We start from the raw sequence: 14,964 nt of genomic DNA, 5'->3' as shown, positions 1-14,964 counted from the left end.
TCTCCTCCTGACTGGTCTTGCCAGTCCTATGTTGAGAGAGCTCAGCCTCCAGTTTGGCTGTATAGTTGCATCTCTCGCATGTATTTGTGTTTTGTGGGAGGAGGAGAGGGTTGTCTGTGTACATGAGGCAATTGTAACATTGCCTCAATATTCCCAGGTTCACCAGCTGAGCAGGAGAGGACACTAGCAACTGATCCCTCGACATGCTAGAAGGAATAGACAAAAAAAAACTTTAAAGAAGATTCCGGGGGACGTGGATGACCGAGAAATGGGGGTTTGCCTTTTTGGGGTACTATCTATGACAAGAGCACCGTATCAAGGTAATAAGTACTGTAGGAGCAAGTGCTAGGCTTAACAGATAGAGAATAGTCTACTTGGAGTCAAGTAGAGATGATCTTTTTAGTTATAGTATACGCTGATTAGATCAGTAGTATAGTTCGAGGAAGGTAGCTTTAAGGGAAAATTTGAAGAGTGGAATTTAGGTAGCCCAAATAGTTTAAATCTGCTTAACCGGCGCTGCCCTAGTGTTCGCGCTAAATCGCGCTAAACCGCGCAAACGCGCGTTTAGCGTTTTTTATATCAGGGGGCTGAAAGAAGCTAGGAACTGGCCCAAAACGACCAATAAACTACAAGTTGCTGGCTGAAACCTCACAAAACTGGACCAACAGGCAGCTCAATGCTTCCCACTCCCACTGGTAAGCAAGGGAACTTCCTCTGTTCCAAATTAGGTAAAGATTCAGTAACAGGAACTGCAAACAAAGCCCAGGGATCAGCAAGCTCTGAAACTGGACTATTCTAGCTTAGTAAGGCGGGAAAACAAGAGATATTTTTTTTTTTTTTTCAGAAAACAAGCAGAATCAGATACAGTAAACACTTATAAATGCTATAAATCGGCTATCACAGCCTACACAAACAATTTGCAACAGTTACAGATTTTAAAAGTAACAAATTGAGAAACAAGTGCAAAAACAGAATAAATGCAGAAAAACAGTAACAATGTATCAGCAAGCAGGCGAAATACAGTTGCTAGATAAATAGAAGTGGAAAGCCACAAAAATTATACTTAAATCAGGTAAAGTCGCTTTTTTAGCTCTCTGAAGCTTGGATTACTCTGCTGGCCACCACAAGGATCTGTGCTGAGTAGGTACAAGCCAAAAAACGCGCGTTTAGCATTTTTTATATCAGGGGGCTGAAAGAAGCTAGGAACTGGCCCAAAACGACCAATAAACTACAAGTTGCTGGCTGAAACCTCACAAAACTGGACCAACAGGCAGCTCAATGCTTCCCACTCCCACTGGTAAGCAAGGGAACTTCCTCTGTTCCAAATTAGGTAAAGATTCAGTAACAGGAACTGCAAACAAAGCCCAGAAAGTTAGATCAGAACCCCCATCTAAGTACACAGACTAGATAACTCACTACTTAATGCAAGCAGCACAGCACAAGTCTTGACTTTTATAATGATTCAAGACAATTTATAGTGGATAACATCAGCACTGGATGTTTAAGAGAAGATGTTGGGAGGCATAAATGAAATGGATGTGTAGGCATATACAACTGTCAAAATATTGGCACTCCATGGGATTGCACTGATGACTGCATGATATATAGTTATGCTCTTTTGACTAGACAGACATACAAAAATTCACATACTAGTTGACTGCAGTACAATTAGAGCCCCTTCCTAGCAAAGTACACCAATTAGAGAACTCAGTATTTAAAGCAAGCACCACAGCAGAAGTCTGACTTTCATAATGCTGCAGGGCAATTTATTGTGGATGACATCAACATTGGATGTCTGACAGAAGATGTTGGGAGGCAGGTCTGAAATGGATAGCTACCCATGTATAACTGTTAAGATATTAAACATCTGCATGTTACCAGATTGATGAGTGTGCAAAGTGTAGCATTTGCTGTTGTGTTTCCAATGTGCGGGTATACTTTAAAAAGACTCTTTACAAACTATATGCAAACCACTATCCACATTACTACAAGTATTGGAAAACATGAATGTGTATTGTCAGTATAAACACATACATGGTATATAGGCAAGTATATTTTATTTATTTATATAGCATAGTTGATGTATTTGGGAACAAGTACTGAGAGACCAAGTTTCAAGTGCATGGGTGAAGGTAACATATGACCACAGTTTAAATATGTTTTCTTTCCTTAAAAAGGACATTCCTTTGTTTGTGTTTTTACATGTACTTTCATTGGATAAAAATGAAATAGGTAGTAAATATAAGTAATACATGCTATTGGGCACTTTCTACAGTGTACCATCAAGCATTTGGTTTGCAAGATCGATGGCAACGTGTTTGTGCATGCAAGAAACACATTAATTCTGCTTTCCCCATCTGCGCATAGTTAAGCAGTGAGAAAACATGATTTTCTACTTCAATGATAAAAATATGAGAATTTTATTAGTTTTTGCTTACCTCTGCACAATCAATTTAAGTGAAGAAATGAGGCAGTCAGCAATGTGGATAGTACTGAGTGTAAAAAACTCACCTGCAGATTAACTGACTTTGTGGCAGCAGGTGTAAGTATATTGAGATATTTCGTTTGACCCCAGATGATACAGTGATCAAATCTAGGTATATCTAATACTTTGAAAAATGTATTCATAATGCAATGAAATAATTCTTAAAGTTAGTGTAACTGTGTGTTTACATAGTGCAGCAGGTTTATGCAGCATTGCATGGAGGTAACCACACCTTTGAAGAGCCATTCACCATTGCTCAGCTTTGCTGCATGATGCCAACCTCCACTCAAACACAGAGGACAAAAAGTGAAGGTCTTTGTTTTTTTATGTGTGTAATTCTATTTTTAAGGTATTACAATGGGATAGATAGGAAAGTGGCAAAATGGGAGGAGCAAGCAGGGGAAGAACAAAGAGAAAGCAATAAAGGAATGTGCAGGAGGAAGGTAGGAAAGAAGCATAGCTATCCTCTTCTTCCACAGTGTAAAATGAAAATATGTACAGAATTTGGGCTGTCATCTCAACAATGAGGGGTGAAAACAATGCAATAATGTTGTATAGTCAAATGGATTGAATCAAATGTGTTGAGAAGACATGTGTGTGTGAACCGGAGAGTTAGGTATGGGATAATATATCTTTTTGTAGGACAGGTGCCTATAATATTTTTGTTTACTTCTATAAGAGAGGAATGCTGTGTAAGCGACATAGGTATTTCTGGGTCAGGCAAGTAGGGCAGTTGTGGAAGCAGATGCAAACAAGCAGGACAAGACTCAGGGCAGTGAGAGAAACAACAGCTTGGTAAACACCATGATTGGGGTTAGGGAAGATACTACAGATGCCCACCCCATTAAATATGGGAAATCTGAGAATCAGTCCTTACCCACAGAACTAATACCCCCTTACTCTATTGGCTTTTGGAGTGCTTGACATCTCCTACAGACCATAAGTGAAAACATCCTCTCCATCTGGCATAGACATTCATCACTGGTGCTATGCACAACCCTATGTATCAAGCTATTCAACTCCTGGCTGCTGATAAAATCCCCACATCTGCCAGTACTCCTGGATGGTACCACATCACCAGCTGCTGGGGTAATGCTACCTGATGTGGATGGCCTAAGTAGTGCAGGGGCAGTGGAGGCAGTACTGCCAGATTAGGTCACAGATGTGCTGGTTTTCAGTGCAGGAGCTGGTGGAGTGGGGGCAGGCTGAGCCATGAGCCATGAGGGTTGGTCTACCTCTCTGTACTGCAAAGCATTTTATGATTTGTCACAGATGGATTACAAGGAAACATTTAGATGATACAAAGAAGAATAAAAAATGAGAGATAAGGGTTAAGGTAAGAGAAAAAAAGAGTACTGTCATATCATCTGTATAGAAGAGCAAAACTTTAGCTAAAATAATAGTTATGTTTTGTGCTGTACATACCCCTTTCTTCTCTCTGTCTCTCTAGATAATCAGCATGGGTTTCCATGTTGACCAAGATGTGCTGGTTAGTGGTGGAAGAAAAAGGAGAGAAAATGAGAAGAGCAGTGTGTATACCAGCCTTGACTATATGCAGCTTTCCGTCTAATACAAATTTTCTTTATCTGTATACTTATCTATCTTTGCCACAAAAACATCTTTGCAACAAGAATGTAAATGATTCTACATGCAAACAAGTCCCAAATCATCCACAGTATTAACAAGACATATGGCACGTGTACACTTCTGAGTTGTTTGTACATGTGTTAATTTCAGATGTAGTGCAATGGGTGGTCACACAACCATCTATGACTATTATTTGCAGCAATGCAGCTCTGTGTTATCTTTGTATGTTGTTCATTCTTCTCTGAGCAGGAATCTGAGACATGCAGTCTGTAAGGCATTTTATATCATTGTCCATAAAATGTATGAGAATATCGCATGACAATAATATACAGTTTTCAACAAAGGCAGGGGAATTTGGATATTAGTGAACAGAAACTGAAAAATATTTGCTACTCTCTTCCATTTAAAACCTTGATATAATTGCTTCTATACTTTGTAAGTGTATCCTGGCTGACAAACCCATTGCAGGTAAGGGAGTCTGAATCAGTGTGTATTCCTTCTCCCTCGGACTAACCATTCACAGTTGCAATCCATTAACAAATACTGAGGTAGTACCTACAATATGTTTACATCTGCTAAACAAATCCATAAGTTTGGGATTCAACAACTTTAATGAGTTCACACCTCATTTGCATCTTCACTGTGCTCAAGAACCATGAGTTTACACCATAACAAGGTAATCATGTAGCAGAGGGAGCTTGAAGGTGAGAGGCTTGTGTATTTTTAGAACACAAGAGGACTGAAATTCCTTTAAATTTATCTACACAGACGGCTTCTGATGTTACTAAAGTATGCTTTCATTTTCAGGTACATGCTAGATTTGTTCACATGTTATGAAGAGGACTATTATATATATGTATTAAGGGATTAAACTGTTATCTGTATGCACTTTGTATACTTCACTCTTGGCATAGGCATTCTGCCATGTATTGAGTTTCATATATACACATTCTAATTGACTATCATTACAAGTGTTATTGTTAAAACTGGTTCCCTCACAGTCTTCTCTGTCATATTCCATGACAATGTAAAGTACTATATTGTCAGTGAAACAGGGGTGTAATGTTTCTACGATGGTGCATAGACACCACCAAGGGAATGCTGGACACAGTGATAGGTGTCTAGCAATCAAATACAATTTACTTTTGAGATGCACTTGTGTACAAATTTTGTCAAAATTGTGCAGGAAGCATTCATAACAGGTAAATAAAGTGTTATTCCTTGAACTCTATAAACTGTAATTTTTCTGTTGTTTTGGGGGAGGGGCCAAGTATTATTTGTGTGTTTACACATCTCTAGTTGGGTTTCAAGAGTTTTGCTATTGCAATTGTGTAGTCATCCTGGTATTTCCATGTGTGCATGGGGAACATTGTATGTAATCAGTGGCATGTTGTAGCATAGCATTCAGGAATTTATTTAGGATCTTGAATGCTGATGCCTGTGACATCCCCACCATATGCCTTGCTAGCCTAACTATATGGTGGTGGTATAACATAATAACCAGAACAATTTCATTGTCAGAATAAAATGCCATGAAACTTGGGAAATGCTCATATAAAGAAAAAAGAAAGAAAAGAGATGTAAATGTGTATAATGTAAAAATGACTGAAAATTTTACTAAGAACTACCAAGGAGATTTTGAAATAATTTGATGTAATGTAGTAGTTAATGTAGGGTTTTCCAGACATTACACAATATAAATGTATAAATGATTTCCTTTCAATATAGATATGTGACAACATTTTTAGGAAAAGAAGTATACTACATATCAGAAATATATTTGCACTGAACTGGCATTAGAGCTGAATTAAAAAAAAATCTAAACTACAGCCATGGTTTTAGTCACTGAAAAATACTACCAGATGGAAAGATGCAGCTTTGAAACTCTATGAATTAGCCAACATTGTAAAGCTATTTTCAACAGAGTTTAATTTATAGGATTTGGCTCATATTAATAAGTCATGTGTTTTAGTAATACTTATCCAGATAAACACAATGAGCTTTAACTGTCCCTCACAGAACATTTTACATCATACATGCTGGGGGCTTTATTCCCTGAACTCCATTAGTTAATACAGCTAACTTCATAGTTTAAAAAACTTAGGATAAGTTATAAAATCTTTCAACTACATACCAGTTCACTTGTTGAATTGTGTATCATTTAAATTAAACCTAAGACTTTAATGATCAAATGAAATTGTTTTGTGCATGTTATAAAAGAGAATACAAGTAAAATTCCTGAAAACTTTGCATAGAAATATCAAAGAGAGAGCTTTAACTGGCTGTACATGTATGAAAATTTACCAAGATTTCTATGCATTTATTAGTAATAACCTGCCACATTGTCAGAGCATTACATTTTGTTTCCATTGAGGGTGACACACAACATCTCTTTATGATGGAGAACACAAAGCATCTTCAGAATACATTTAAAATGACTTAGAATTTTATGCCAAGCAAAAATCATATCTCCTCAAAATAGTGACCTTTTTCTCAATAGAAAAATGGCACCACTAAAATCCACTATACTTTGCATGGCGATATGCATTAGCCAATGTTCATACTGAGCTGTTCATAAGGGATGCACAAGAAATTTATGTGCAGGTGCTATCACATTTACAAGAATAATTTTCTGAAAGCTTTTTAAGAATAGTGCGTGAGGGACTGAGACATTGTCAGTTATAAACAGACATTACGTTTGTGCATTTACATATATTTGAGTGATATTCCAGCATGTTTTGGTATATTTGGTTTTAATTATGAGCAAGGAGTATATCACATATCCAAATATGTCTGAATCACTTTGGATACATAGGAGCCTCTCAATCTCTATCTCTCTCTCTCTCACACACACACACACACACACACACACACACACACACACACACACACGCGCGTGCACAAAAATATATCTATATCTATATTTATAACTATATGTGTGTGCCTTTGTGTGTGTGTGTGTGTGTGTGTGTGTGTGTGTGTGTATGTGTCAATATGGATCTACTTCTCTATAGCAAAAGAACAAAAATGTCAATGTTCACTTGCCAAGACCACAAAGCTGAAAACACTAAAGTTGTAAAACAACATAACCCATAACATTAAAAAAAAAAAGCTACACAAATCAGTACAGAAATCCGATGCCATATTAAGCTTGTCTAAATAGAAATACAAAAACTTTTCTACAACATATCGAAAAATTAAACTAAATAGTTTATAAACCATTTCATATAATTAGCCTTAAACCACAGTTTAAATAAAAAAATATGAGTATATTAGTTCTACAATGTACAACTTACAATATCGAAATATACTTTATAGCTGTTGCTACATACAAATATTAAAATTTATCTCTCACTTTCTACTTACAAACCCAATATTACTCACAATAACAGATGATTTAAAACTATTAGTTTAAACATTTCAAGAAAAACTGCAGTATACTTTGAGAAATGAACTACTGAACACAATATAGCAATACTCTGAGAAACATAACATATAACTCAGTCTCCACTACTTCCTTGTATGTACCACAAAATCTTAAAGTAGTAATATTACATTACAGGTAGCACAAAATACACCAACTTATAAATTTCATAACTTAAAGTTTAAAGCAAAGCACAATTCTATTTAAAGTTTATGCAGAGGGGCAAGCTAACCTGTTCTCACCACACCCCTTGTAGATTATATATTCCAACTCCAAGATCACACTAAACTGAGGGGAGGGATAAACTTCCCAATCCTAAACAGAACGTTGAACTCAGAATTGCAGTTTGGTCTTTGCAGATATGATTTTCTGTACTTTAGTTTTTCTGGATTTTGTTATTCTAGTCTTGGCCAAGTGAACATGTACCAAAGTAGATATTGGTATACATATATATATATATATATATATATATATATATATATATATATGTATATATATATATATATATATATATATCTATATATATATATATATATTATATATATATATATATATATATATATATATCGATCTACCTTGTTTCATCGAAAACACATTTGGTTGAAATTCAGTTTCCCCAGCACTCTTGACTGAAAGTTCATTTCATCAAAAACTCAATTCACTGAAACTCATTGTATCGAAAGTTATACATAGCCCTTTTCCCACTGTAGTGCAACCCTGGAGTTAGAATATTAAGTAAGGGAGAGTGTAGGGGGCTCAGCCCCCCACATAGTTTGGTTATATGTTGTCTTTTTGCAAGAGTTATTTATTTAACTTGAAGTATACATGGGTATGGTTTAAAGCATTTAACATAGGTGGGTGGCTAAGCCCCCCACACCCCACACCCTCTCTTACTTTCGACAAAATGAGTTTCAGTGAAATGAGTTTTCGAAGAAGTGAGCTTTCAGTCAAGTGTTCTGGGGAAACTGGCTTTCGACCAAATGTGTTTTCGATGAAACAATGTAGACACACACACATATACATATATATATATATATATATATATATATATATATCCCAATTTAGATTCATATAGAATGACACATACATGAAGAAAATGCTGCATGTGTCATTATTCCTAAAAAAGAAAAACATTCTGTAGCAGAAGCAGGTGTGACGTGTTTTCTAGAAAATTTAAAGTTTCAGAGATATGGTCTTTAATTAGTAGGTTTCACCAGTAAGTGTGTTCATAGTAGGTATCACAATCATATCTTTAATGTGTAATTTTTATATCAGAACAAAAATAACACATATTTCTGAGAAAAAGGTATTTTTTTATAATGTCGATGGTATAACAAGAAGAAAAAGAAAGAAATTACATTTGCAACTTGATATCTACCCTGTCAGATGATGTTAGTTTCTCCTTTATAGTTAAATTAGTCCATGAAACATTATGTGTAAGGCTGAATATTCATATACCAAAATCTAAAACAAACTGAAATCAGTATGGAGATACAAAAATATGCAAGTATCAACAAATTAAAATCAGAATAGCTCTTGAAAACTGACAAACTGTAACATTTGTAAAACATTCTGATACAGTTATCATTTGTCTTTAGTATAATATATATAAGCTACCAAAATAAAAATATGTTATTGTGACTGGAGAACAACAAAAAGACTATCTATATTGTAAAAGTATTTATTTTTTAAATCATATCATGTAAGAAATTACATTAAATAAATAAGACACTGCTTTGTTGAAACTTTACACTAGTAAATTGCTAGTTAGGGAAGAGGTGGCTTGGATGGAAGCCTGAAAGCAGCATAAACTCTCTGCAGCTTTATAACTATTCTAACTGGAATTATTTGCTAAAATCACCAAAAATAACTTCAGATAAACTGATCTATAAACTAGAACTCAAAAGCTTTCTTTTGGTGTATTTTTCAACTCACACCCTTTACATTTTCCTATCAAAATCAACAAGAAGAAGAAAGGGAAAACCACATCTGGGAAAAGATGTGTCTTCTTAAATCCATACAGCAGGAGAATTCCTTGAAGAAAGAGATACACTCAATTCTTGCAAACATTCAAGATCTAATAACAAAAATGGATAAATTGGACACAAAGGTTGACAGAACAAAAGAAGATTCAAATAAACACATTGAAATACTGAGTGATATTTTAAAACATCCAAAAATCCAGATATCAGCAATAGAAGAATCTGTCTCAGATATTGACAGTAGACTGATAGGGGGAGAGAAAAACATTGAATTTTCTTTACAACAAAATAACAAACTTATTAATAAAGTGGATGATTTAGAGAATCGGTCCCGAAGAAACAATATAAGGATCTATGGTATACCAGAAGGAATGGAAGGAGACAATACAGTGAATTTTTTAACAGCATGGCTTCCCAAAACTTTAAATTCACCAGAGGCTTTCTCTTTTGGCATCAAGAGAGTCCACAGATCATTATCTATAGTTCCATCGAACAGCAAAAATACTTACAGTTATCATTTGTCTTTAGTATAATATATATAAGCTACCAAAATAAAAATATGTTATTGTGACTGGAGAACAACAAAAAGACTATCTATATTGTAAAAGTATTTATTTTTTAAATCATATCATGTAAGAAATTACATTAAATAAATAAGACACTGCTTTGTTGAAACTTTACACTAGTAAATTGCTAGTTAGGGAAGAGGTGGCTTGGATGGAAGCCTGAAAGCAGCATAAACTCTCTGCAGCTTTATAACTATTCTAACTGGAATTATTTGCTAAAATCACCAAAAATAACTTCAGATAAACTGATCTATAAACTAGAACTCAAAAGCTTTCTTTTGGTGTATTTTTCAACTCACACCCTTTACATTTTCCTATCAAAATCAACAAGAAGAAGAAAGGGAAAACCACATCTGGGAAAAGATGTGTCTTCTTAAATCCATACAGCAGGAGAATTCCTTGAAGAAAGAGATACACTCAATTCTTGCAAACATTCAAGATCTAATAACAAAAATGGATAAATTGGACACAAAGGTTGACAGAACAAAAGAAGATTCAAATAAACACATTGAAATACTGAGTGATATTTTAAAACATCCAAAAATCCAGATATCAGCAATAGAAGAATCTGTCTCAGATATTGACAGTAGACTGATAGGGGGAGAGAAAAACATTGAATTTTCTTTACAACAAAATAACAAACTTATTAATAAAGTGGATGATTTAGAGAATCGGTCCCGAAGAAACAATATAAGGATCTATGGTATACCAGAAGGAATGGAAGGAGACAATACAGTAAATTTTTTTAACAGCATGGCTTCCCAAAACTTTAAATTCACCAGAGGCTTTCTCTTTTGGCATCAAGAGAGTCCACAGATCATTATCTATAGTTCCATCGAACAGCAAAAATACTTATCCAAGATCAATTATGATAAAACTTATATCCAGCCAGGACAAGGATCTTATCTTAAAATCTGCTTAGGCTCTCTCTCCCTTACTAATAAATGACCAGATAGTCAGATTTGATAATGACTACTCCTCAGCTGTCCATGCAAAAAGGAAAACGTTCATTCCCCTTATTAAAACACTAAAGGAAGCTGGTATCAAGGCACAACTGACATATCACGCTGAAATATGACTTTGCCTGCCAGACAGAAAATGAACCTTCAAAACCCTTGAAGAAGCAAATGCCTTTATAAAAACAAAAAAACTGATAAATACAGAAGAACACATTGATATTACTTCTACATTAAAAAGATAAGCAACAAAATCTGGCTGGTCTGTGAAAGACAAAAAGAAATCCAGGGACAAATAAAATTTACTTGATTTTTCCATTAATTCTTCCAAATAGATATTTTGATTTCATAAAAGCAGCTACAAAGATAAACAAGGTAAAAACTATGTTTTTCATCCTTTACTTGATATTAATAATTTCATAACATAACAACAAGCAGCTACATAAACCTAATTTATCAAATAAAACAAATGCTGCAGGGTATTTTGATAATTCACAGTCACTATGTATTAATAATCTTCATTAATTAAACTATATTTTACTTTTTTACTCTATGCATTTAAACAGTGTAAAAAACATCATGAAAGAGTGCTACTGACATACTTTACAATGCCTTGTGTAAGTACAATGTCTTATTCATAAAATTCTACCACAGCACATTCTATTTTGAATTTGAGAGAAGCTCCATAACATTTTGTGACACGTATCTTTATCATTATACTAAATACTGTCTATTTTGTTTAACTTGAGGCTATCTGCTATAGTGGATGTTTCATATGGTCTGTTTTAAAGTGAAACTTGAATGCTATGGCTGTTTTGGAGTGCCTGGATCTTTTTACCATTAATTTCGCCATTCTAATAAATGTAGAAACTGATTGAATACTGAACTCAAGACAACGCAGGCAGAAGACAATATATATATATATTGCTACATAAACTGTATATCCTTATATAAAAATCAACAATAATGAGAGAAACATGTATTATTTAAAATGTTGCTAAGAGAGTATCCATTACTTAAAATAGCATTATTGACAAATGAGAATGGATAACACCCTACTATTTTTATAATCATACACCTAACTTTTCTTGACTTCCTATAACCTGGATTATTTGTAGTAACTTGCTGAACTTTGTAAATGTTATAAGACTTAGTTCCATTAGATTGTTTTTAAATTTTTAAGCAAAATGATAGATTGTAATGGAACACGTCTCAATTCATAGCCAAATTGCATTTTATATATTCATAGTTTAAGAGTTTGTTGTCATTATTTCTAAGATGTTTGAGCACAATAAATTTATGGTATTACACCTTATATCCATAAGCTTTAAATAATTTGGTAGATTACATTGACTCTATAATATCTATCGCTTCCTTCACCAAAAAGTAGTGAAATACGCAGTAGCAGAGATCTACCCTTAAATGATATGAGTTGGCAGATTTGTGGCTTATATGTAATACATATTAAGCCAGGAACATTAGGTTCCATGAAGAAAGTTGTTAATGTAAATAATATTAAACTTTCTTTGTTAGTTATAGAAATTCTGGAGCATTTCTCCCCAGGCCTCCGCTGAAAACAGGCTCTGTGGAACCTAGTCGGGCATTCCCGGTCAACAAATGTTAAATAAATAAATAAAATAAAAATAAAAAACTCCATAAGTCTATAACAAACTTTGTTTTAACTTACACTACAAATCTTCTAGGGAATCATTATGAATGTTTTGATACTATCCAATACAACAAATGATGTTAACATATAAATGTTTATCAATAAATGTAAACTGGCTAAATAACCATATCAAAAGAGCAAGTGTTAATAAGTATTTCTCCTTGCATAAGGCAGATATAGTATTCCTTTAAGAGACGCATCTAATATCACAAGATTTAAATAAGCTCTTACAAAAAAATTATAAAATACTGGTTAGCTCCCAATAACCACAAAAGAAGAGGTGTATTAATCCTTTGGGATAAAAGCTTGAGACTCCCTGAAATCATAGACTCATATATAGACAAAGATGGAATGCTAACACATGTAGTAATTAAACTTGAAAAAAATTACTTTACACTTATAAACACTTAATGGATTCCCAGAATTGGTAAAAAATGGTAAAGAAGTACCTAGATACTATAGCCTTACATTCTAGAGGAGAAATTATATTCTCAGGAGAATTTAACTGTATTCTATCTTCTAGCGAAACAACACATTCTAAATCCTTTTAGATTTCCCCTGTATTAGGATACCTACATAAGTACATTAATATGAGGAATTTAAAGGATATATATATTATATAAAACTTCCAAATGCGGTGGTGATGCTGCGGTAGTGTTGTCGCCTCACAGTAAGACGTTGTCCTGTTCGATTCTCAGCTAGACCGTATTCTGTGTGGAGACATGCGTGAATAGGCGTACCTTGGTTGAAGGTTGTGCGTCAGGGCCAGCAACTCGGCACATAAAGATCTACTGCCAATCATTAGCGGACAGGAGTTCCACTGTGGTGACTCCTAACTGGGAAAAGCCGAAAGACACAACATACTATATAAAACTTCCCTCTTCCCTAAAGTTTTCTCATTACTCATATAGATTTGGGACACAAACTAATATTGACAAAGTTTTAGTACCGAATTCTTTAAAATCAATAATAGAAAATGTACTATTAATATCATGTCTCCTATCAGACCACAATGCCATTACTTTTAATATAACTTTTCATACAGAAACTTTAAATGATTGCCATAGAATACCAGCCTATATTTCAAAAATAAAAAGCTTTCAAGACTGAATGTTAGCTGAAATAAATCAATTTTTAGAAATAAACAACAGAGGAGAGGTATCAAATACAGTTTTATAGGACACCCTAAAAGTTGTATTATAAGGAAAGGTTAAACTCTGGTATGCACAAAAAAAAAGAATAGGCTAAAAGATTAGATAATATTCAAAATGAAATAGACAACCTAAAACATAACCTTATATCTAATGACAAGAAAGCCCTAGATAATATAAGCAAACTAAACAAAGAATATCAAACTAATTTGCAACACAAAATATATATAAACCTAAAAAAAAAAAAAAAAGCAAACTGTGCTCATACTCTATTAACATTAAAAATTTGCATAAAATTGCAGTAAGGTCAAAATATTTAAATGAAATAAACCACATAAAAGAAATAATATAAGTGGAAAATAAGAGAAAAAATAAAAGTTTCTGATAAGAACAGCATATTACACTGCTTCAGGAAACATTATGAGACTATAAATGCCCCCCAAACCAATTCATGAAAATGGAACTCTAGATAAATTCTTAATAAATAATATCCCAAAGACCTTATCCCTTGAAAATATTACATTTAAGGAACAAAAAGACCAAATAAATAAATTAAAAACCAATAAATAAACAGGGTTAAATAGCCTGATCCCAGAAATATATAAAATCTTTCCTGACAACATATTAAAAATGTTACTAAACACATTTCATGAAGTTAAAAATACATTTAATAGCCCACCATCATGGAAATACTCTCTCATCTCATCTATACTGAAAGCTGATAAAAAACCTGCTTCTTGTTTCTCTTATAGACCCATCTCAGTTTTAAACATAGATTACAAAATTTTTATGAGCATAATAACAAATAGAATTAATTCCATTATATGTAGTTTAATAGAAAAAGATCAGACAGGTTTTATTAAACATAGAAAAGTCCAAGACAACATAATAAGACTTTTGTCCCTAATAGACATAGCAAATAAAAATAAAAATGAATTAACCGTAATGAGTCTTGATATAGATAAAGCATTCGATTCACTTAGCTGGTCTTACTTATTTAAAGTACCACAACAATATAACTTTTCCTCAGACTTTCTAAAATTAATTAGAAAGCTTTATGAAGACTCTGTTTATTTTGTAAAGATAGGTTCTCTCTTATCCTCTTCCTTTAAACTCATAAAAGGCACAAAACAAAGTTGCCCTC

This window comes from Protopterus annectens, chromosome 2.part1 (genome assembly GCF_019279795.1).
Source record: "Protopterus annectens isolate FY-2018-M chromosome 2.part1, PAN1.0, whole genome shotgun sequence".
In the NCBI taxonomy this organism is placed as follows: Eukaryota; Metazoa; Chordata; order Ceratodontiformes; family Protopteridae; genus Protopterus; species Protopterus annectens.
This window is presented reverse-complemented; position numbering follows the sequence as displayed.